The 23,244-nt window shown below is 41.9% G+C and overlaps 1 pseudogene; it reads left to right on the forward strand.

Moving 5' to 3' along the window:
* Positions 1-6,925: 6,925 nt before the first annotated feature.
* On the forward strand, positions 6,926-7,043 carry LOC126210478 (5S ribosomal RNA; annotated as a pseudogene).
* Positions 7,044-23,244: the final 16,201 nt, after the last annotated feature.

Genomic DNA, 23,244 nt, shown 5'->3' on the forward strand with positions numbered 1-23,244 from the left:
CTTCCAATCGCTAATATGGTAGGAATTGGCACAGATAATGCTTCTGCAATGGTTGGAATAAACAATGGGCTTTTCGAACAACTCAAGAGAGAATATGGTTTGAAGCATTTGGTATTGATCCGTTGCATTTGTCACTCTCTTCAGCTTGCAGTTTCGGACGCCTCAGTGAATACCATACCTAGAAACACAGTTTCTTGTACGGGGAACCTACAATTGGTTCTCCATTTCACCCAAAAGACACGAGGAATATAAAAGGGTTTATGAGACAATAAATTGTGGAAAACAACCACTAAAAATTTTGAAGGTCTGTGCAACACGTTGGCTTTCGATTGAACCAGCAATGCGAAGAATTCTGGAGCAGTGGGAACACCTAAAGTTACATTTTTCACTTGCCATGGTTCCAGACAATTGTTACACTGCCGATCTTTTGTACAAGATGTATTGTGACGACTCAAATCATCTTTACATGTTTTACCTTAAACATTCTTTAAAAGACGTACAAATAGCAATAAAAGCTTTTGAGGGAGAAGACAATGACCCCACTAAATTACCAGATACACTTGTATTTCTCATGCAGTCACTCGGACAAAACATAGTTTTTCCAACTGTTGATTTGTTTCCAGAATGAGATTTGTTGATTTGCTGACAACACCAGTTCCAAGCGAATGTATGCACCCAAATCCAAACCTTGGCTTTATGTTTGAACAGAAATTGTCTGAGTCAAGTTTGTCTGAAGAAAATAAAGTTTATTTGAAGAAAAGATGCATTCAGTTTAGTCTGAAACTCATAAAGGAAATTGAACAAAGACTACCAAGTAACGTTACGAGCCCGTAAAAAGTGTCAATGCTGAATGTTGAAGAAACACTAAAAGTGAATAAAAATAATGCTGTAGCGGATGAAGCCAAAAGAATTGGGTTTTAGTGGCAATTTCGTAGACGGTATGCTGCAAGAATGGCATAATATCAACTTCATTAGGTGGAATAACACTACTAACACTGTTCGATTTTGGAGTGAGGTTTTGCAGTATAAAAATGCTGCAGGGGAGAATCCTTTTTCTTTGATTTCAGCTGTTCTATGCCTACCGCATTCAAATGCAGAAGTGGAAAGAATACTCAGTTCTATGAACATTATAAAAACCAAACAACGTAACACATTACAGTTAAAGGCAATTAATGCTTTGATCATATTGAGAGACCCGCTGAAGAAACAAAATAAAGGTTGTGCATCTTATTGCAACGAACAAAAGTTACTCTTTTGCGACAAAACCAGTCGAACTGCAACATCATCTTTTGAGCGACGTTCAACCCCCTACATCACCTACAGTTCTGTCAGAGCATGAAATAGAAGAGTTATTCGATCTTCTGAGTGACGACGATGAATAGCTCAGATACCGGTGTGTATATATTTTGTAACCTAATTTGAGTTCTTGCTTTCTTTTGTTACAAATATAGTTGTATATTTCTAGTATATTTGACTACTGTGATTGAAACAACAATTTGTGTGTTGCGTCAATTATGATAACACGTTTAATTAAACGTTAGCGTATTTTATATGTATGTTGTTGCAAGCGATGTGTCATTTAATTAAGACAATATAGCAATTACGTATGAGACAGTTTTTATTAATATTTTATTACGACCCCTCCCCCCCCCCCCCACTAGCTTATTTCACCATTCACAGCACGAAATTTTCAGTACACCCCTTGTAAAATCAGTTTTAGCGACTTTTGATATTGAATCTAGCGACTCGGGTTTTTTAGAGTTGGTAACACTGCGAAGAAGTAAAAGCCGTGAACTTATCAAAACGTAGCCTCTAAACATGCCGATTTTTAACGTTTTCTCTCAAAAAATGGAATCACAGGAGACACCTCTTCTGCTCCATTAAAAGTAATATTATTATCTCTACGTAAAGCATTAACGCGAATGTTTGAACTTGGAGATGAAGCGCTTGCATTTTTTACTATTGAGAGGCATGAGTATATGGGCGGATTTATTTGCAGATGATGAATGGGTATCTAGATTGGCATATCTTTACAATATTGTCGTTCACTTAAATGAACTGAACAGAACAGTTCAATCCACAGAAAAACAAGTCCAAAGTTGCAAATATTACGTTTTTTATTCACTCGATGACTAGTTCCGGGCCGAGGCCCATTTTCAAATCATCGTAACATTGTCAAAAATGGTATTTCCGAAGATGACCTTTTCAAAAATGTGTAACGAACAGTTACTGTGCATTCAGATAACTGTAAACACAATTTTTGACTATGTCACAGTGATCTGAAAATGGTTCTCTGCCCGAAACTAGTCATCGAGTGAATACAAAAAACAGTGCAATTTGCAACTCTGGATCGTTTTTTCAGTGTACTGATTAACAGAAGTTGCTGTTCCACAGCTACTCAACCGTGCTCGAAGTTCGTAATCATGAATTTAAGGTAGAAACGAAAATATTCTGACTAGTTTGGATAATATTTAATGGTATACTAGTAAGTTAAATTTGTGGATATAGACAATCGAAAATGGATCATGTGAGATGTTCCCAACTGTATGGCTCCTTACCGACGATAATAAGGTTAAAGAACACTATGTACTCTTGCAGCAGAACTGAAAAAAATATTTTGGGTAGAGTTGAGGATTTTGAGTGGTCCATGATCTCATTCGTGGATTCGAAACATTTTGACAGAATACTGAAATCAAAATTTTTCGAGGTGGTTTTGGATACATTTTGGATGTCAGTAAGCAGTGAATACCCAGCCATCTCAGAGAGGGCAGTTAATGTGTTATTAGCGTGTTCAACTACATATCTGTGTGAACTGAGCCTCTCGACAAAGACTGAAACTAAAACATCCAAGGTAGAGAGACTCAAATCCATAGGTTGAGAAATGAGGCTTGCTTCGTCTACGATTCCGCCACGAATCAGCTGTCTGTATGCAGCTAATCAGGCTCAAGTATCGCACTGAAGATATTAGCAGAGTTATTTAATTTTAAACAACGTATTAGAATAGTCTGTTTTCTACAGCGAATTAAAGTTAGGGCCTAATAGGTTGTTAATGCATGTTTCTATTCCTGTTTTATAATAAATAATAACTGACTACATAACGACGTCATAATTCGTAATTATATTAAAAATTCACACGGTTTTGAGGGAACAGGCATTTTGGTGTACCGTGCTCGATCTAGACTCATCTGGATATACCGCGAATAATAAAAGGTTGCAGAATGCCGTATAGAGAACACATACGAGTATTTAAATTGTATTATCGGTAGCTATTGTGTGCAGTAGTTAGGTAACATTTGTGATGTCGCATTACATAGCTGTACACAGTGGATAAGTTAGTCAGTTACCTTGGGAATAAAATTTTATTTTAGTGATGCTATATAAGTGAATATTCGTACAGGCAGTTTGTAAAAGAGCTTGGAATACCTTCAGTGTCTAAAGGACGGGCGTTGTTGCGTACAAGATTGCGTGTATGTATAATAAGAAAGAAGTTTTTGTCGGCGAGATGCGAAATATTTGCAAGACTTATAGGACTTCCCACGCACCTGTATGCAGATAAAAACTGTTTTCCGGATAGCACTCCATTGCAAAGTCAAAAATTCATTCTGGAAACAATCCCCTAGGCTGTAGCTAAGCCATTTTTCCGTAGTATCCTTCGTTTCAGGAGTGCTAGTCCCGCGAGATATGCAGGATAATTTTTGTGTAGTTACGAGGGTATGAGATGAGGTACTGGTGGAAGTAAAGCCGTGAGTGCGGGTCGTCAGTCGTTCTTGAATATCTCAGTCGACAGAGCATTTACCAGCGAAAAGCAAAGGTCCCAAGTTCGAGTGCTATTCCGGCACACAGTTTCCCCAACAGGGAATCATATAGCGCTTGTAGCAAAAAGTGTTCCGAGACTGTTACCTGAAATACTCCTCCATGATACTGACAAGAGGGAGATTGAGTTAATAATTAAATCACTAAAGACCAAGAACTCTCGCGGATATGACGCGGTATCTAGCAGAATACTGAAGTATTGTTTTATGTATGTAAGCCCAGTACTTAGCCATATCTGTAACTTTTCCTTTAGGAATGGTCGCTTTCCTGACCGATTAAAGTACTCGGTAGTGAAGCCACTTTATAAAAAGGGAGACAGGAATAATGTTGACAATTATAGACCTATTTCTATGCCATTGGTGTTTGCTAAAGTTGTCGAAAAGGTTGTATATACAAGGTTACTGGAGCATTTAAATTCACATAATTTGCTGTCAAATGTACAATTTGGTTTTAGAAATGATTTAACAACTTAAAATGCTATATTCTCTTTTCTCTGTGAGGGTTTGGACGGAATAAATAAAAGGTTGCGAACGCTAGGTGTTTTCTTTGATTTAACGAAGGCTTTTGACTGTGTTGAAATATTACTGCAGGAATTGGACCATTATGGAGTAAGGGGAGTAGCTTACAATTGGTTCGCCTCTTACTTTAAGAACAGAAAGCAGAAGGTAATTCTCCGCAATATTGAGAGTGGTAGTGATGTTCAGACGCAACGGGGCACTGTTAAGTGGGGCGTTCCCCAAGGGTCGGTGCTGGGACCACTGCTGTTTCTTATTTATATAAATGATATGCTTTCTAGTATTACAGGTGATTCAAAAATATTTCTGTTTGCTGATGACATCAGCTTGGTAGTGAAGGATCTTGTGTGTAATATTGAAACATTATCAAATAGTGTAGTTCATGAAATAAGTTCGTGGCTTGTGGAAAATAATTTGATGCTAAATCACAGTAAGACTCAGTTTTTACAGTTTCTAACTCACAATTCAACAAGAACCGATATTTTGATCAGAGAGAATGGGCATATTATAAGCGAGACGGAACAGTTCAAGTTCCTAGGCGTTCGGATAGATAGTAAGCTGTTGTGGAAAGCCCATGTTCAGGATCTTGTTCAGAAACTAAATGCTGCTTTAATTACCACTAAAACAGTATCTGAAATAAGTGACAGTTCAACACGAAAAGTAGTCTACTTCGCATATTTTCATACGCTTATGTCATATGGAATTATTTTTTGGGGTAATTCTTCTGATTCAAAAAGGGTATTTTTGGTTCAAAAACGGGCTGTTCGAGCTATATGTGGTGCATGTTCGAGAACCTCTTGTCGACCCCTATTCAATAGTCTGGGAATTCTGAAATTGCCCTCACAGTATATATTTTCTTTAATGATGTTTGTTGGTAGCAATATTAGCTTATTCCCAAGAGTTAGCAGCTTTCACTCAGTTAATACTAGGCAGAAATCAAATCTGCATGTGGAATGCACTTCCTTGACTCTTGTGCAGAAAGGAATGCACTATTCTGCTGCATCCATTTTCAATAAGCTACCACAAGAACTCAAAAATCTTAGCAGTAGCCCAAACACTTTTAAGTCTAAACTGAAGAGTTTCCTCATGGCTCACTCCTATTCAGTCGAGAAGCTCCTGGAAGAGCTGAAAAAGTAAGCAAATTCCAGTGTTACATTGTTGATTTTCTTTATTTAAACTTACGAATTGTCGCCTGAATACGTTTCTTATATTTCATTTTATCTGTTTCTACTATCGTGTTATAATTTCATGTATTGAGTCGTTCCATGACCATGGAGACTTCTGCTTAATTTGGTCCCACGGAACAATAAATAAATAAATAAATCTACCAGGAAGTTTCAAGTCACAAATACAGCACTGCAGCGTGAAAATTTATTGTGGTAACTTAATAATGGTCAAACGGTGCAGTTTTACCCACGTCAGTGTCAAGAATATGACAAATCCAATGAAACTAATACCTAAAAGAGCGCAAAATGACATAAGGTTGAGCACTGTAGCTCAGAAACATTTGCTTTTACTCTTCTAATATCCATTTGTGGTCATTCATGGGCCATGTTCCCGGAAGAGTGAAATGAGGTGGCTCTGTACAGGACGGGGTAACCAATACAGTGGACCCCAAATACATTCAGAACTATGAAATACATCGATATGCGGTTTTCGCTAAGTGATAGCGGAGAATGTGACGAATTTTCAGATGTCGCTTCTAATTTTAATGTTTATAACGGCCAGTTTTTAAATGAAACGCCGCGCGGGATTAGCCGAGCGGTCTGGCGCTGCTGTCATTGGCTGGGTGGCTGGTCCCGGCGGAGGTTCGAGTCCTCCCTCGGGCATGTGTGTGTGTGTGTGTGTGTGTGTGTGTGTGTGTGTGTGTGTGTGTGTGTGTGTGTGCGTGTTTGTTTGTTTGTTCTTAGGATAATTTAGGTTAAGTAGTGTGTAAGCTTAGGGACTGATGACCTTAGCAGTTAAGTCCGATAAGATTTCACACACATTTGAACATTTAAGTGAAACTATATAATTTTTCTGTGGCACTGGAAAAAGTCTTCGAAGAGGACTTGAGCGGCAGAACATGTGTCGATCGTAATCTAATACTAACAAGGTAACAATGTGGCCAACCACCGTCCCGCCGTCAGAAGAAGAAGCGCACAAAATTCTACCAACCAGCGCCAAATGTAAGAAAACACGTACGGTTGATCTGCTTACCCGCGTACGTGAAACAATCAGTGAGCGCTGTGCTGTTGTAGCGATCAGAAACTTGCTCGAGAAGTCATTCAGACTTTCACAGTATATGCGACAGTCGATAAAACTGGATGTGGTTTTCGTTTCTGGCAAATGTCATCCAGTTGTTAAAGCAACAGTACAGTTGAATGCGGAAAGGTATCCTAAACAAGGCCTGTGTTTATAAACATTACTGAAAAGTCAAGAAATTGGATGTGTTAAGAATAAAGCACGCCAGTGAATAATAACGTCAGCTGATGAAAGAAATGGGAGTAACACACAGTCCACATGCCACGATGAAGCTTGAACGTGGAAGTGAGATCAGCCAAAGCAGTGTTCTGCGTATGCTGTGCTCCAGTACATGTCACCCTTTCCACATTTCAGCCAACGGCCTTGCCGCAGTGGTAACACCGGTCCCCGTCAGATCACCGAAGTTAAGCGCTGTCGGGCTGGGCTAGCACTTGGATGGGTGACCATCCGGTCTGCCGAGCGCTGTTGGTAGGCGGGGTGCACTCAGCCCTTGTGAGACAAATTGAGGAGCTACTTGGTTGAGAAGTAGCGGCTCCGGTCTCGTAAACTGACATACGGCTGGGAGAGCGGTGTGCTGGCCACATGCTCCTCCATATCCGCATCCAGTGATGCCTGTGGGCTGAGGATGACACGGCGGCCGTCAGTACCTTTGGGCCTTCCAAAGCCTGTTCGGACGGAGTTTTTCACATTTTGCTGCATCAACTACTTTAAGGTAACGAGTCTCAAAATCGGTTACATCTATCCGAATAGCATCGACGAAAACTGTAGAGTGATGAATTGTTTATGTGCAGGAATTTGTTAACGCATGAAGCACCGTTTACAGATAATGGGCAGATTTAACATCGAAATGTTCTACTAAAAATCCTCGCTGGCTCAGAGAAGTAGATAATCAATGACCTTGGGCCGTCAAAGTGTAACGCGGGCTTTTGAGGGATCGCATTCTACTGATGCTGGCGCAGTTAGAGGAAGACAGCCACATCAACTTTAGACAGTCCATTTGCTACCAATGGATGCCTCGCCCCTTCCGCTCGTATAATTGCAAACCTTAGTAACAGAACACTTGGAAATCATAGCGTAACATCGAAAACGCAAATAAAATACCTTCTATGCCGTTCAAAAATTTTCACCTTGTAAAATCCATTGATAACTTATATTTTACTGCTAACTGTGAATCTGAACCCTTTAGTACAGAAACTATATTTAATATGTAATTGATATAATAGTGTATTTATTTGTGAATGTATGTAATTGATTGTAGTTATAACGTAAATTGCTGGGTAATAGCCAAGGAATCTTAATTTAAATGTATCGATAGCTTTGCCATTAGTTTGGAAATTTTGCAAATTTGTGATAAGGTCTTATGGGACCAAACTGCTGAGGTCATATACATCTACATCTACACCCATACTCCGCAAGCCACCAGACGGTGCGTGGCGGAGGGTACTTTGAGTACCTCTATCGGTTCTCCCTTCTATTCCAGTCTCGTATTGTTCGTGGAAAGAAAGATTGTCAGTATGCCTCTGTGTGGGCTCTAATCTCTCTGATTTTATCCCCCTCTTCACGAGATATACGTAGGAGGGAGCAATATACTGCTTGACTCCTCGGTGAAGGTATGTGCTCGAAACTTCAACAAAAGCCCGTACCGAGCTACTGAGCGTCTCTCCTGCAGAGTCTTCCACTGGAGTTTATCTATCACCTCCGTAACGCTTTCGCGATTACTAAATGATCCTGTAACGAAGTGCGCTGCTCTCCGTTGGATCTTCTCTATTTCTTCTATCAACCCTATCTGGTACGGATCCCACACTGCTGAGCAGTATTCAAGCAGCGGGCGAACAAGCGTACTGTAACCTACTTCCTTTGTTTTCGGATTGCATTTCCTTAGGATTCTTCCAATGAATCTCAGTCTGCTTTACCAACGATCAACTTCATATGACCATTCCATTTTAAATCACTCCTAATGCGTACTCCCAGATAATTTATGGAATTAACTGCTTCCAGTTGCTGACCTGCTATATTGTAGCTAAATGATAAGGGATCTGTCTTTCTATGTATTCGCAGCACATTGCACCTTTCTACATTGAGATTCAATTGCCATTCCCTGCACCTTGCGTCAATTCGTTGCAGATCCTCCTGCATTTCAGTACAATTTTCCATTGTTACAACCTCTCGATATACTACAGCATCATCCGCAAAAAGCTTCAATGAACTTCCGATGTTATTCACAAGGTCATTTATATATATTGTGAATAGCAACGGTCCTACGACAGTCCCCTTCCGCACACCTGAAATCACTCTTACTCCGGAAGACTTCTATCAATTGAGAATGACATGCTGCGTTCCGTTATCTAGGAACTCTTCAATCCAATCACACAATTGGTCTGATAGTCCATATGGTCTTACTTTGTTTATTAAACGACTGTGGGGAACTGTATCGAACGCCTTGCGGAAGTCAATAAACACGGCATCTACCTGTGAACCCGTGTCTATGGCCCTCTGAGTCTCGTGGACGAATAGCGCGAGCTGGGTTTCACACGATCGTCTTTTTCGAAACCCATACTGATTCCTACAGAGTAGATTTCTGGTCTCCAGAAAAGTGATTATACTCGAAAATAATACGTGTTCTAAAATTCTACAGCTGATCCACGTTAGAGATATAGGTCGATAGTGCTGCACATCTGTTCGACGTCCCTTCTTGAAAATTGGGATGACCTGTGCCATTTTCCAATCGTTTGAAACGCTACGCTCTTCTAGAGACCTACTGTACACCACAGCAAGAAGGAGGGCAAGTTCCTTCGCGTACTCTGTGTAAAATCGAACTGGTATCCCATCAGGTCCAGCGGCCTTTCCTCTTTTGGGCGATTTTAATTGTTTTTCTATCCCTATGTCATCTATTTAGATATCTACCATTTTGGCATCTGTGCGACAATCTAGAGAAGGAACTACAATGCAGTCTTCCCCTGTGAAACAGCTTTGGAAGAAGACGTTTAGTGTTTCGGCCTTTAGTCTGTCACCCTCTGTTTCAGTACCATCTTGACCACAGCGTGTATGGACATTTTGTTTTGATCCACCTACCGCTTTGACATAAGACCAAAATTTCTTAGGATTTTCTGCCAAGTCTGTACATAGAACTTTACTTTCGGATTCATTGAACGCCTCTCGCATAGCCCTTCTCACACTACATTTCACTTCGCGTAATTTTTGTTTGTCTGCAAGGCGTTGGCTATGTTTATGTTTGCTGTGAAGTTCCCTTTGCTTTCGCAGCACTTTTCTAACTCGGTTGTTGTACCACGGTGGCTCTTTTCCCCCTCTTACGATCTTGCCTGGCACATGCTCATCTAATGCATATTGTACGATGGTTTTGGACTTTGTCCACTGATCCTCAACACTATCTGTACTTGAGACAAAACTTTTGCGTTGAGCCATCAAGTACTCTGAAATCTGCTTTTTGTCACTTTTGCTAAACAGAAAAATCTTCCTACCTTTTTTAATATTTCTATTTACGGCTCAAATCAACGATGTAGTAACCGCTTTATGATCACTGATTACCTGTTCTGTGTTAGCTGTTTCAAAGAGTTCGCGTCTGTTTGTCTCCAGGAGGTCTAATATGTTATCACCACGAGTCGGTTCTCTGTTTAACTGCTCAAGGTAGTTTTCAGATAATGCACTTCAAAAAAATTCACTGGATTCTTTGTGCCTGCCATCCGTTGAGTCTCCCAGTCTATATCCGGCAAATTAAAATCTCCACCCAGAACTATAACACGGTCGAGAAACCTACTCGAAATATTTTCCAAATTTTCCTTGTTATCTGCCACAACAGCTGCTGAACCAGAGGGCCTATAGAGACGTCCAATTACCATGTTTGCGCCTGCTTTAACCGTCCCTAAGCTTACATACTGCTTAATCTAACTTAAATTAACTTACTCTAAGGACAACATACACACCCATGCCCGAGGGAGGACTCGAACCACTGACTGGGGGAGCCGCGCGGCTTGCCGTTATTTATCTTTGCGTATGGAGAGTCTCTGTCGCGCTGCCAGCAAAGAGAAAGCAGAGCAGCTTGAGAAATGAAAGTGTGCGGAAGTGTTTGTTGAGCACTCCCGCAGTCTTGGTGTGCAGCTATGATTGCGCCGATGTAGGCGTACCTACTTCGTAAACCCATGAGTGTAGAGAGCACGGTCGGAATGGACAGGCGGAGGAAGCTGCAATTCTGTTGTTTGTCTCATAATTATCCGTGGCTCTGGAAACGACTCGTGGTTCGCAAACAGCAGCAGCTCAGCACTGTCATCGGCTATATTCTCTGTCGTCCGCACAGCTACAACATCGTAAGGCTGTTAAGTGACAGACTTTTACTAATATCGTACGGGCATTACCCAGTGGCATTCCTTTCACAAACTTTAATAATTTTCTTGATAATAACCTGCAATAGTTAAAACTTATAGGGCACCTTTGTTGTCACTGTCCTCAGACATTATTACTAAGCGGAGCCCCTTTCCTTTCCGTGCAATCACCGAGTGTCGTAAAAATATGGAACTTGATTAAATACTTACTGCTAGTTTTGTTGGTTTGGTAATAACCAGTTTCAGTCTACATTTTGCTGCCTCAACAGTTCATTCTTGTATTGCATAAGAGAGGCTTAAGGAATTTGCAATTTTGAGTATTAACTTCACTCAAAGTAACGTAAAGTTTCACTGGTAAAACTAACATGGTTACTAAAGATACAGCACAAATCAAGAGTACACAGTTTCATTTATTTTGTATTTAGCTTAGCGTGTGACTTCTGCTGGCTTGGGAAGTACCTTATTGCTCTTATGTTAAAAAAATTCAGCTGCTCATTTGCTTAGATTAAATTCAATTCAATCTTTCAATAATTAAAAGTAAATTGCTTGCTCGTTTCCAAATTTTGCATTACAGTACGCTGAGGTTACCGAAAGTCAGTTTTGTACGTAACAAAGTTTACAGCCAGTCATTTATTTAACCAGTAACTTCATTTAACTTTGCTTTCAAAATTAAATATTTCAGATTACGTAACTCCGAATTCAGTGCTTTCTGATTCATTTATTTCCTCGCGGACTGTTGTGTTGTGGAAAAGTGTGACAACCTTCTGTTGCCAAGCCATTGATTATTTGCTTGATTTTCTTTCCCAGTGCCTTTCATAAGATTCTAGAAACTCATTGACATAGGGAGCTGGCGACCGTTTAATTATCCCTTTTTTGCTAATCAGTATTTTTTGTATTAAAATATTACGTGCTACCCTTTTCCTTCTGTGTGGTTCGTGAGCCATTGCCCTACATTCCACGCATTTCAAATTAGTAGCAGTATTTGGCTTAGTTTTAGAATAGATTCTTTCTTCAGAAGAATCTGTTGTACACTTTCGTCCTACTAACCGATATCATTTTTCGTCGGTAACGATAACAATACTCACTGTAAAATTTCATTAGACATACGCAATCACGATCAATTATATCGCAATCCAGCAGGCCGATTAGCTAGGGGGTTGTTGCAGTTGGGTAGGTCATTTCGAAAACACGAAATGGTGTGCACGCTCACAAGATTTAGTGCCTTTGGGCTTTTGTCTATGTCGACAATTTAAAAAGAGGTTTACAAGGAAACACTGACAACTTCCGAAGACATGAAATGCCCTGTAACTCGTGACTTCGTTGCCATAAATTTAGATTAAATTCGATATGCAGTATTGTCCGTCCTGAATCGCTTTGCAACGCATATCACTGCTCAAGGTCAACATTTTGAGCACTAGATGTGACATTCAAGATAATAAACATACGAATGGTACTTGAGCTGCGTGCTTGCTTACATTTGGTTCAGCAGCGCAGATGTTTGTGTGACCTCTTCTCCTGACGACGGGACTGTGTATGCCATCGCTGTTATCTTGATACTACTTGATCTAGTTCCAAACTTGTTATGTCGTGAAGTGTTCTTCGTCATTTCTTTCCAATACACAGAAAAAGAATTACACACAGGTGAGCAAAATTTAAGGACAAAAGTAACTTTCGCATGATCTATCACTTCCAAGCAACGTAGTTCGATGGAAGTTAGATCATATATAAAAAGAACTGTTACACTATAGTACAGAAGGCAATTGAAATAAATACGGAATGAAGCGAACAGAAATGATACTTTTACTCGAAGACAATAATTACACTGAAGTCACCGCGATTTGCGATGATCCTTTGGAATTACAAAATGAGGGTCATGGTTCTTAACTTGGTGTGTGATCCCCACAAACGCTAATGCATGCTGTGCAAGATGCCCCCAAGCCGGCCACAAGGTTGGTGTTTCAAATAGTTCAAATGGCTCTGAGTACTATGGGACTTAACATCTGAGGTCATCAGTCCCCTAGAACTTAGAACTACTTAAACCTAACTAACCTAAGGACATCACACACATCCATGCCCAATGCAGGATTCGAACCTGCGACAGTAGCGGTTGCGCGGTTCCAAACTGAAGCACCTAGAACCGCTCTGCCACAGCGGCCGGCTCAAGGTTGGTAAGGAGCTCTTGTGGTATAGTGTTCTATTCGTCCACCGGCGCGGCTGACAACCGCTGGATGGTCATACGTGCATGTGGAGATGCTGCAGTATGTCTCTCCCCCTGGCGGGCCAGTCCATTCGCCAAATATCCTCTTGTTCCAAGAGTTCCTCCACGAAAACAGGCACGGCATCTCCAAGAAAGTCATAAAGACTCTCCTCTTGAACTCCAAGGGCCCGTTGCCCATTGTCTTTCTGGAACAACACCTCACTCACTGGAAGACGGAACATGGACACTTTCTAAAAACTGAAGTGTACTATCATGTCCCAACGCCCAGGAAGTTTAAACGACAGTATCATTCTCTTGCAGAATAATGACTATCCACCTGTTACCCAGGTAGTTTCGACTACGCTGCAGAAATTTCGTTGGGAAGCCCTTGCAAGCCTCCGCACAGTCCCTATCTCTCCACATGCGATTCCCACAGTTTTGGGCTCTGAAGAAAGGCATTCGTGGCTGTCGGTTTGTCGCTTCGCTTCGGACGAAGAAGTGTATGCCTGGGTACAATCACGGTGTGTTGGCATCGCAAACATATTTCCATGACGGCAACGACCTTCTTGTCTCACAATGGGATAAATGTATTAAGTCTTATGGAGATTACTTTTGAAATAGTAAACAGTTTACTCACTATTTTCCAACAGTCGTTTACATTTGACTGTCCCTTATAACAAATTGTCTATTGGTTTCTGTCTCGGGCTCTTCGGCCGACTTTGGTTTGAAGATTTTTTTGACGTTTCGTCAACACGAGTGGCTGGCATTGTCAAAGCTTCACCCTCTATTGCTGCTGGCGGAGTTGAACTCACGGCTGCAGGCTATATGTACCTAGCACGCCAACGTCCGAAAGTTTTTCCGTGATCATTAGCGCCCTGGTTCTCTCATTGTTACCTGCAACTGTCGTTCACTGAGCACGGAAATCCAGGATCCGTTCACCTTGAATCTTTCCTTTACCTTGTTGAAGCTATTGTCATGTCTGTAATATCTATATCTCCCCTGAACGAGCGGATGTGACAGTTCATATCTTCAACAAGAACTTCCATGTCAGCGATTTTTATTATGTGGTCGGTCTCAGACAGCGCGTGCCCCGCCATGGCCGATTTCCCCACGTGTCCCAACCCGCAATGCCGCTTATGTTCCGTGATCCTGTTATTGACTGATCGTCCAGTCATTCCAACAGAGACTCTTCCACGTGTACACGGTATACGCTGTATTCCCGACATTGCAGGTGGATCCCTTTTCTCCTTTGCGATGTGAAACACTCTTTGATCTTCTTTGTCGGTTTATAAATAATTTTTACGCCATGTTTCCGCAATACACGGCCGATTCTGTCCGTCATTCGACGAATCTATGGCATGAAGGCCGCACCCGAAATTCCTGCTTACGATGTGTCACTTCGTTGTGTGTTTGATTCCGTGACGCTCCCTATGTAACTGGTGGAATACTATCAACTAAGCTGGTAGCATGCATGAACACGACTGCGACAAGATCGACAGCATCATTCATGGGAGGATACAGAAAGAAGACTACTGCGCCGAGTGACAGAAGAAAAAGTTTGCAAGATGCGGGAAGCAGATTACGAAGCCTATTTACGACATGTCACAGTGGTCTACCTCTGTGAACGACCAGTGACAAAGAGAAAGAGTCTGTCCTTCAAAAAGGAGGGAATTTTTCTATCATCCCAAGAGCTATATCTACATACGATATCATTGCTAACACCGATGAGGCCATTCGGGCCCTTCCTTGTGAAAGAGCTGAAATAATACACGCTGAAACCGCCAGGATACTGAGCCGAACAAAACCATCAGCTAGCAACCTGAAAAAAGAATACAATTTATAGAGAGTCTTAATCCAGACAAGAATACATTGGTCTTGGCAAAAATGGAAATGGGACCGTTGTAATGAATACCGAAGATTATGAGCAAAGGATCCGGGACTTATTAGATCCGACGACGTACCGAAAATTAAGCACAGATCTGACGTAGTGGAGCACACTGGGTTCGAACTGGTTAATGAAAGCTTCTTCTCTCTCGGCGTGCATAGAGAGGAACCCTACCAACTTGCCTGTATGAATTACTAAAGACCCATAAGGATAATGTTCCATTAAGACCGATTGTAAACGCTCATGGCTCACCAGCTTATGAACTGGCGACACACTTGATCCCTCTGCTTTAGCCGCACGTGGGAAAGACCGGTGCATTTATTAGTTGCCAACTCCTTCTATTCCATTGATGAATTTCTCAGTAGAACCAACTGATATATATATACACACGAGGTGTGGCTAGAAAAAAATCGGACTAGTACTGGTGAAACAATAAAACGAATGCAATAAGGCTGAAAGTCGCGTGGCCTGTCACGTGACTCTCGCTCCGCCTACTGCTCGAGTTTCATCTGCCTCCTACACTCAGTCTGCCCGTGGCGTCTGTTTTAAGTAGTTGACGTTTTGTCTGTGCGTCGGAAAATGTTGAGTGTACAGAAAGAACAGCGTGTTAACATCAAATTTTGTTTCAAACTAGGAAAATCTGCAAGTGAAACGTTTGTAATGTTACAACAAGTGTACGGCGATGATTGTTTATCGCGAACACAAGTGTTTGAGTGGTTTAAACGATTTAAAGATGGCCGCGAAGACACCAGTGATGACACTCGCACTGGCAGACCATTGTCAGCAAAAACTGATGCAAACATTGAAAAAATCGGTAAACTTGTTCGACAAGATCGCCGTTTAACAATCAGAGCAGTGTCTGAGTTAACAGGAGTTGACAAGGAAAGTGTTAGGCAGATTCTTCATGAAAGTTTCAACATGAACAAAGTGTGTTCAAAAATGGTTCCAAAGTGTCTCACAATTGAACAGAAGGAACGCCGAAGAATGATTTGTTCTGACATCCTGGAAAACATTGAAAGTGATCCCACCTTCTTACAAAATGTTATTACTTGCGATGAATCGTGGTTTTTTACTTACGATCCCGAAACTAAACGCCAATCGATGCATTGGAAAACTCCTGGTTCTCCACGACAAAAAAAAGCACGAATGTCAAAATCGAAATTCAAGGCAATGATGATTGTTTTTTTGACATCAAAGGGATTGTGCACATTGATTGGGTACCAGAGGGACAAACAGTGAATCAGCATTACTACATTAGCGTCCTGGCTACCCTACGTGAGCGAGTATGGAGAAAACGGAACGATTTGTGGAGAAAAAAGTCATGGATCCTTCACCAAGACAATGCCCCAGCTCACAGTGCGTTGTCAGTGAAGACGTTTTTGGCAAAACACAACATTCCCTTCTTAGATCATCCACCCTACTCACCTGATTTGGCCCCTTGTGACTTTTTTCTTTTCCCTAAAGTCAAGTCAGCTTTGAAAGGAACTAGATTTGAGACTGTTGAAGCAGTAAAAGAAAAAGCGACGGAAGTAATGTATGGACTTACCGAAAATGATCTGCAGCATTGCTATGAACAGTGGAAAATTCGTATGGAGCGGTGTAGAGACCGATGAGGAGAGTACATTGAAGGAGATAACATGAAATTGTAAATAATTGTAAATAAATGTTTTTTCCAGCATCAGTCCGGTTTTTTTCTAGCCGCACCTCGTATATATATAACTTCTGCACAATTTCATTGCAGTAATGTGTTCATTGTAAATAAGTGTGTGTGTGTGTGTGTGTGTGTGTGTGTGTGTGTAAGTACAATCTAACTTCTGCACCAGTTCAGTGCAGTAATGTGTTCATTGTAAATAAGTATTTAGTAGTTGTATTTCACGTTTATTACCTTATAAATAAATAAATTTATTTTAAATCCAATGCATTAGTATTTGTAAAATGATTCTTTCATATAGCGTTCATTAAAAAATGACGACCATGCCACTTGGGACCTGTAGAATGGTACATTAGCTTATTTGTTTGAGTTATAAATATCTGTCATGTATTGTTTTTCTGACATGTTCTACATCCTGGAGGACCTCCTCACTACGGATCAATTGGAATGAAAATAAATCTAATCTAATCTAATCATGCATATGGACTTGGGACATTTGACTGAGAAGCTGAAGAAACTAAAACTTGGACCAAACGATATCCTGGTCAGCTTTGATATGGTTTCTTTGCCTACCAAAGTGCCACTCAGTGATTCTCTGGAGTATATCGGTTTCATTTTCCCACAAGACATCACCAAGCTCTGTCATGCATGTCTCGCCAAGAGCTATTTCCTGTGGAATGGCAACTTCTACGAACAGCTGGAAGGCGTCGCCATTGATAGTCCACTTAGTCCACTGGCAACCAACTTCTTCTGGACCATATCGAAGCGCAGACACTGGACTTGGTGCCTTGTAAATCTAATGTATGGTACAGATAAGTCGGTGATACCTTCGTTTTGTGGAGTAATGGTGAGGAACTGCTCGGTGACTCCCTAAGACACCTGAATAGTCTCCATGCCAACACAACATTTACCATGGAGATAGTAAAGGGTCAGCGGCTACCCTTTCTAGACATACAAGGGATGGTGAGAAACCGAGACCTGCACAAACTGTCAAATCACCAGCCGAGTCAAAAAAGAAGCACGATTCACACGCTCGTAACGCGCGCAAGACGAAACTGTGAGTCTCAGCACCTCAGAAGCGAGGCGCAACACCTAAAAACTGTTCTGAGAAGCAATGGATCCTCCACCAGTTACATTAGAAGTATCATAGGATCAAACATTCGACAAAGTGAACCATCGGAAGAAGAAATTTAGGGTATGGCCTTTCTGTCATACATTCCCAGAGTGACGGACAGTATCAGCCGTATATTGTGCAAACACGACCCAAAGACTATAAACCGACTAAGAAGATGAAAGAGTGTATCACACTGGCGAAAGAGAAAAGGGACCCATTTGCAATGTCGGAAATATACCGCATACAATGCATATGTGGAGATGTCTGTGTTGGTATGAGTGGACGATCAGTCAACACCAGGGTCACCGAAGATAAACGGCTCTACATGTTAGGGAAGGTGGAGGAATCGGCCGTGGTGGAGCACGTGCTGTGTGAGACCGATCACATAGTAAAACTCGCCGACACGGAAGTTCTGACAGTAGCGAAGAGCTATCACACCTTGTAACGGTAACACCGACCATCTTAAACGGTAATTGATGCTAACGTTAAACCTCTGCGAGGAATTTTTGAGAGAGTTGTGGCCGTGTAATAACCTAATGGGAACAGAACAAAAAGAAAGTTGTAACATTACGTATTAATACCGGTCGCCAGCCTAATTAGGCATTCTTGTGTCAAGCAATATGACAAAGCAGAAGGCAGTGCTAAGACTAATCTAACCTTCCTTGACACACATACACACTCAGAACTCTTTCTTTATATCTGTTCACACTACAACACAGTAACCTAATCTTGCAGATAAATGTACTACCAACTTGAAAGTGAGACAAGCAAACTGCCAATAAGATAGCAAATAGTAACATATGCCTCTCAACCACACCTAAGTTGAATGAACTAGATTCAACAGTTTATAGATCCAATCGCCAACACAGATGAAACTAGTTGTAATACTAAACAGGGAAGAATATGAAATAATTCCGACTTAAATCAGGGTCTCTGCTAATGATCATACTCTATAACATGATTGCTTAGTACTGGGTCTCTATTCCTGTGCATTAACCAACTCGAATTAGAATAGCTAACACAGTCAATATTTCTTTCTGAAACTCGGTTTAAGGCAATTAAACAGAATGAAAATCTAACTACACTGGCTCTGAAAGGAGCCTTTGCTTTGCTTCATTAACTAACTAGCTTAGTACAGAGGGTCCTTGAACTTTAAAGGTTTGAAGAACCATGCTCATTAACAAAGCTACACAAGAACGTATGAGAAATGGTAAGTATTCTCATTAATAATTATTAATTAAGCAAAGTACAACAAACTATAACTCTTTAAATAACAAATGTTCTTTGATAAGCAGTCTTTTAACCTGCTCAAAATATACTTTGGCTATGCAAATACAAGCACATCATTAAATTCAAATTCAAACACTTTCTCATGAAATAAAGACATAAAACTTTGTAATTCTATCAAAGTGCATACATGCGTTAATTAATAATCTTTTTCACTTCAAATCAATTTTACTATTTCAGGAAGATTTTCAAGTAAAGCAAATTATTTGAGGAAATGACTGCAGATTGATTTTAAAATGCACTGAAAGCGGAGTATTTCTTGAACTATAAAACTGAACTTTAAACGCCACACATTAAAAAGCAATCACAACTATTTTTACAGCTGCCGAATAAGTCTTTCCATAATAAATTAGGACACTCGGAATTAAGTTCACTAGTATAGGATTCCTGTCCAGGTTTGTGATTTGGGATAATCGTTGATGTAAGTTTTTAGCAACACCACGATTATTGTTAAAATCAACCAAATTTCATAAATACAATGTCCATTTACAGAGTGCCAAATATAAACAATTTACTGGAAGAATGGTGGTGCTGATGGCGTAATTTGCAGGGGCTCTTAACATGGCGGCGATGCAGTCATGGCAATACTGTTGGCATTATTCTGTTGGAGATCTTCTTGGCGTCGGAATTATATTTTTATAGGGCCGAAAACCATGCTGTGATAATAGTATCACCAAATGCAGCATCCGAGGCCCATAAATACTGCTCTTAAGCTCCTCTGGCCTCAAAACTCCAAGAATATGAGCCACAACGATCCGCTACTGCTAACGAGATGTTAACCACAGCATCGCTCAGCCCACACTCCTTACCCATCACAAAGGACGACTTGCCACTTGGGCGCCAATCACACCTTTTCCACTCAGCCAGGCTACTTCTGTAGCTGCGGAACTTCCCCAGATCTTTTACATTCAACCCTGTGTTCCCTAATTATGGAACAAGTCATTTACAATACATTATATAACAATCATTCCAGTAGATGTTTAAATCCACAAGCACGGTTTAAACAATATCGTTCAAAAAATTCACATAATTGAAATATGTATACATAGTGAAAGAATTTCCATGACAGATACAATATTCTACATAAGAAACACTCAAATTGACGTAGAAATATCGATACAAATACCAAATAAGTCGAATATTGACGTTACAATCCGCTTGTTCAGGTAAGTTATAGAAATACACTAACATGACTAAAGCTTCACTAAGAAAGAAAAAAAGCCTCAAAATGAACGGATCTTGGATTCCTATGAGCAGTGAAGGACAGTTGCAGGTAGTAATGGGAGAACCGCAACAGTAATGACCGCGGAAAAACTTTGGGACGTTGGCACGCCAGGTACAAATAACCGGTGGCTTCGAGTTCGACTCCAGTTCACCACCGGTAGTAGAGGGTGAAGCTTTGACAATGCCAGCCACTCATGCTGGCGAAACGTCAGAAAAATCATCAAACCAACGTCGTCTGAAGAACCCGAGATAGAAGCCAACAGGCGGTTTGTCAATAAGTGGCTACGAACGCCTTAGAAATGTTTCCATTGTAAGTTTTCCACTGACAAGTAGTACAAAGGCTGAAAAGTTTACTAGAGTGTTTGGAAACTTGATTATTTTCGCGTATGGGTCAACTGAGAATTTCGAACTTTAACGTTAACAGCAATGGTATTTAGAACTACACTCCTGGAAATTGAAATAAGAACACCGTGAATTCATTGTCCCAGGAAGGGGAAACTTTATTGACACATTCCTGGGGTCAGATACATCACATGATCACACTGACAGAACCACAGGCACATAGACACAGGCAACAGAGCATGCACAATGTCGGCACTAGTACAGTGTATATCCACCTTTCGCAGCAATGCAGGCTGCTATTCTCCTATGGAGACGATCGTAGAGATGCTGGATGTAGTCCTGTGGAACGGCTTGCCATGCCATTTCCACCTGGCGCCTCAGTTGGACCAGCGTTCGTGCTGGACGTGCAGACCGCGTGAGACGACGCTTCATCCAGTCCCAAACATGCTCAATGGGGGACAGATCCGGAGATCTTGCTGGCCAGGGTAGTTGACTTACACCTTCTAGAGCACGTTGGGTGGCACGGGATACATGCGGACGTGCATTGTCCTGTTGGAACAGCAAGTTCCCTTGCCGGTCTAGGAATGGTAGAACGATGGGTTCGATGACGGTTTGGTTGTACCGTGCACTATTCAGTGTCCCCTCGACGATCACCAGTGGTGTACGGCCAGTGTAGGAGATCGCTCCCCACACCATGATGCCGGGTGTTGGCCCTGTGTGCCTCGGTCGTATGCAGTCCTGATTGTGGCGCTCACCTGCACGGCGCCAAACACGCATACGACCATCATTGGCACCAAGGCAGAAGCGACTCTCATCGCTGAAGACGACACGTCTCCATTCGTCCCTCCATTCACGCCTGTCGCGACACCACTGGAGGCGGGCTGCACGATGTTGGGGCGTGAGCGGAAGATGGCCTAACGGTGCGCGGGACCGTAGCCCAGCTTCATGGAGACGGTTGCGAATGGTCCTCGCCGATACCCCAGGAGCAACAGTGTCCCTAATTTGCTGGGAAGTGGCGGTGCGGTCCCCTACGGCACTGCGTAGGATCCTACGGTCTTGGCGTGCATCCGTGCGTCGCTGCGGTCCGGTCCCAGGTCGACGGGCACGTGCACCTTCCGCCGACCACTGGCGACAACATCGATGTACTGTGGAGACCTCACGCCCCACGTGTTGAGCAATTCGGCGGTACGTCCACCCGGCCTCCCGCATGCCCACTATACGCCCTCGCTCAAAGTCCGTCAACTGCACATACGGTTCACGTCCACGCTGTCGCGGCATGCTACCAGTGTTAAAGACTGCGATGGAGCTCCGTATGCCACGGCAAACTGGCTGACACTGACGGCGGCGGTGCACAAATGCTGCGCAGCTAGGGCCATTCGACGGCCAACACCGCGGTTCCTGGTGTGTCCGCTGTGCCGTGCGTGTGATCATTGCTTGTACAGCCCTCTCGCAGTGTCCGGAGCAAGTATGGTGGGTCTGACACACCGGTGTCAATGTGTTCTTTTTTCCATTTCCAGGAATGTATATTATTTTTTACAGCCATTCGAGGTAATTTTAAAAATTATTCACATTGCGAAACCATGCAAAGACATTAAATGAATTTCATGAAACTTTAATGAACTTGTACTACTTCCTATAATTTGATTAATATGATTCGACCTGGATAGACTTTCAAGATTACTTTTTCTGTGCAACGTGCTTGATAGGCAGTTGACGCGAATTTTTTTCTTTGTGGATGCTGCGGCAAACATAAACCCTGCTACTTGTCCACTTACAAGGGGACCGTGCCTACTCGTCATCACCGATTTCGTCCAAATTTATGATATATGTAGGCTTGACCAGAAATGACAACGACAGATGTGGGAGCTCCAGATGGCCAAGTGTTTAGAAAAAGTAGCGTTTTTGTTAGTGGTCGGGCGAGGCATAATACATTAAGACAGGGTAGTTTCCAGGCAGCGGTTGGCGCAGCGGAACGAGTACAGAACCGGTATCTGAGGGTCTTCGGGTTGTGTGCCAATGTGGGAGGTTTCGTCCTCGGTTTTTATTTTCAGTTTTTACGTTTTTTACACTGTAAATAAACGGGAATAAAGCTCAATATATTGTGTTTGTTAATGTTTGCATAAAAGGTCTGGAAAGGGAAGGCAAAGGGAAATTTGAGACAGCAAATAAATTTCCATGAAAAGCTTATACTTACCGCGACCTCGGCGACTTTGCAAACTTCTTGTAATTAAAGTATGCAGTCAAACAGATAAATCGAGAATTCTTACTCGCCAACGTCAATCAAAATACTCTTTTTAACGTCATGTATAATAAAATATCGACATCCATACGTTCTCTTTCCAGTTTGCCGGTACCAATCCTGACCATCGAGGCGCAAATGAGGTTCTTGTGAGTAACAGGATATTGTAGCGGCACCACCGTTTGGGATAGGTAAGTTAGTTTTGTGCGATATTCGAAGCACGAGTTACAGCCAGGTGCAGGCCGGATTGCAGTAAGTTAAGCATACCAGCAGCTGCGAAGGCAACTAGGGACCACAGGGGCGTAGAACTGCTGGAGAGGGCGCACACAGCAGTTTCCGTGGCGCAAGTCACAGGCAGAAGAGGGACACTGGCCAACTTTGCGTGTTATGTGTACA

This window comes from Schistocerca nitens, chromosome 1 (assembly GCF_023898315.1).
Source record: "Schistocerca nitens isolate TAMUIC-IGC-003100 chromosome 1, iqSchNite1.1, whole genome shotgun sequence".
Classification (NCBI taxonomy): domain Eukaryota; kingdom Metazoa; phylum Arthropoda; class Insecta; order Orthoptera; family Acrididae; genus Schistocerca; species Schistocerca nitens.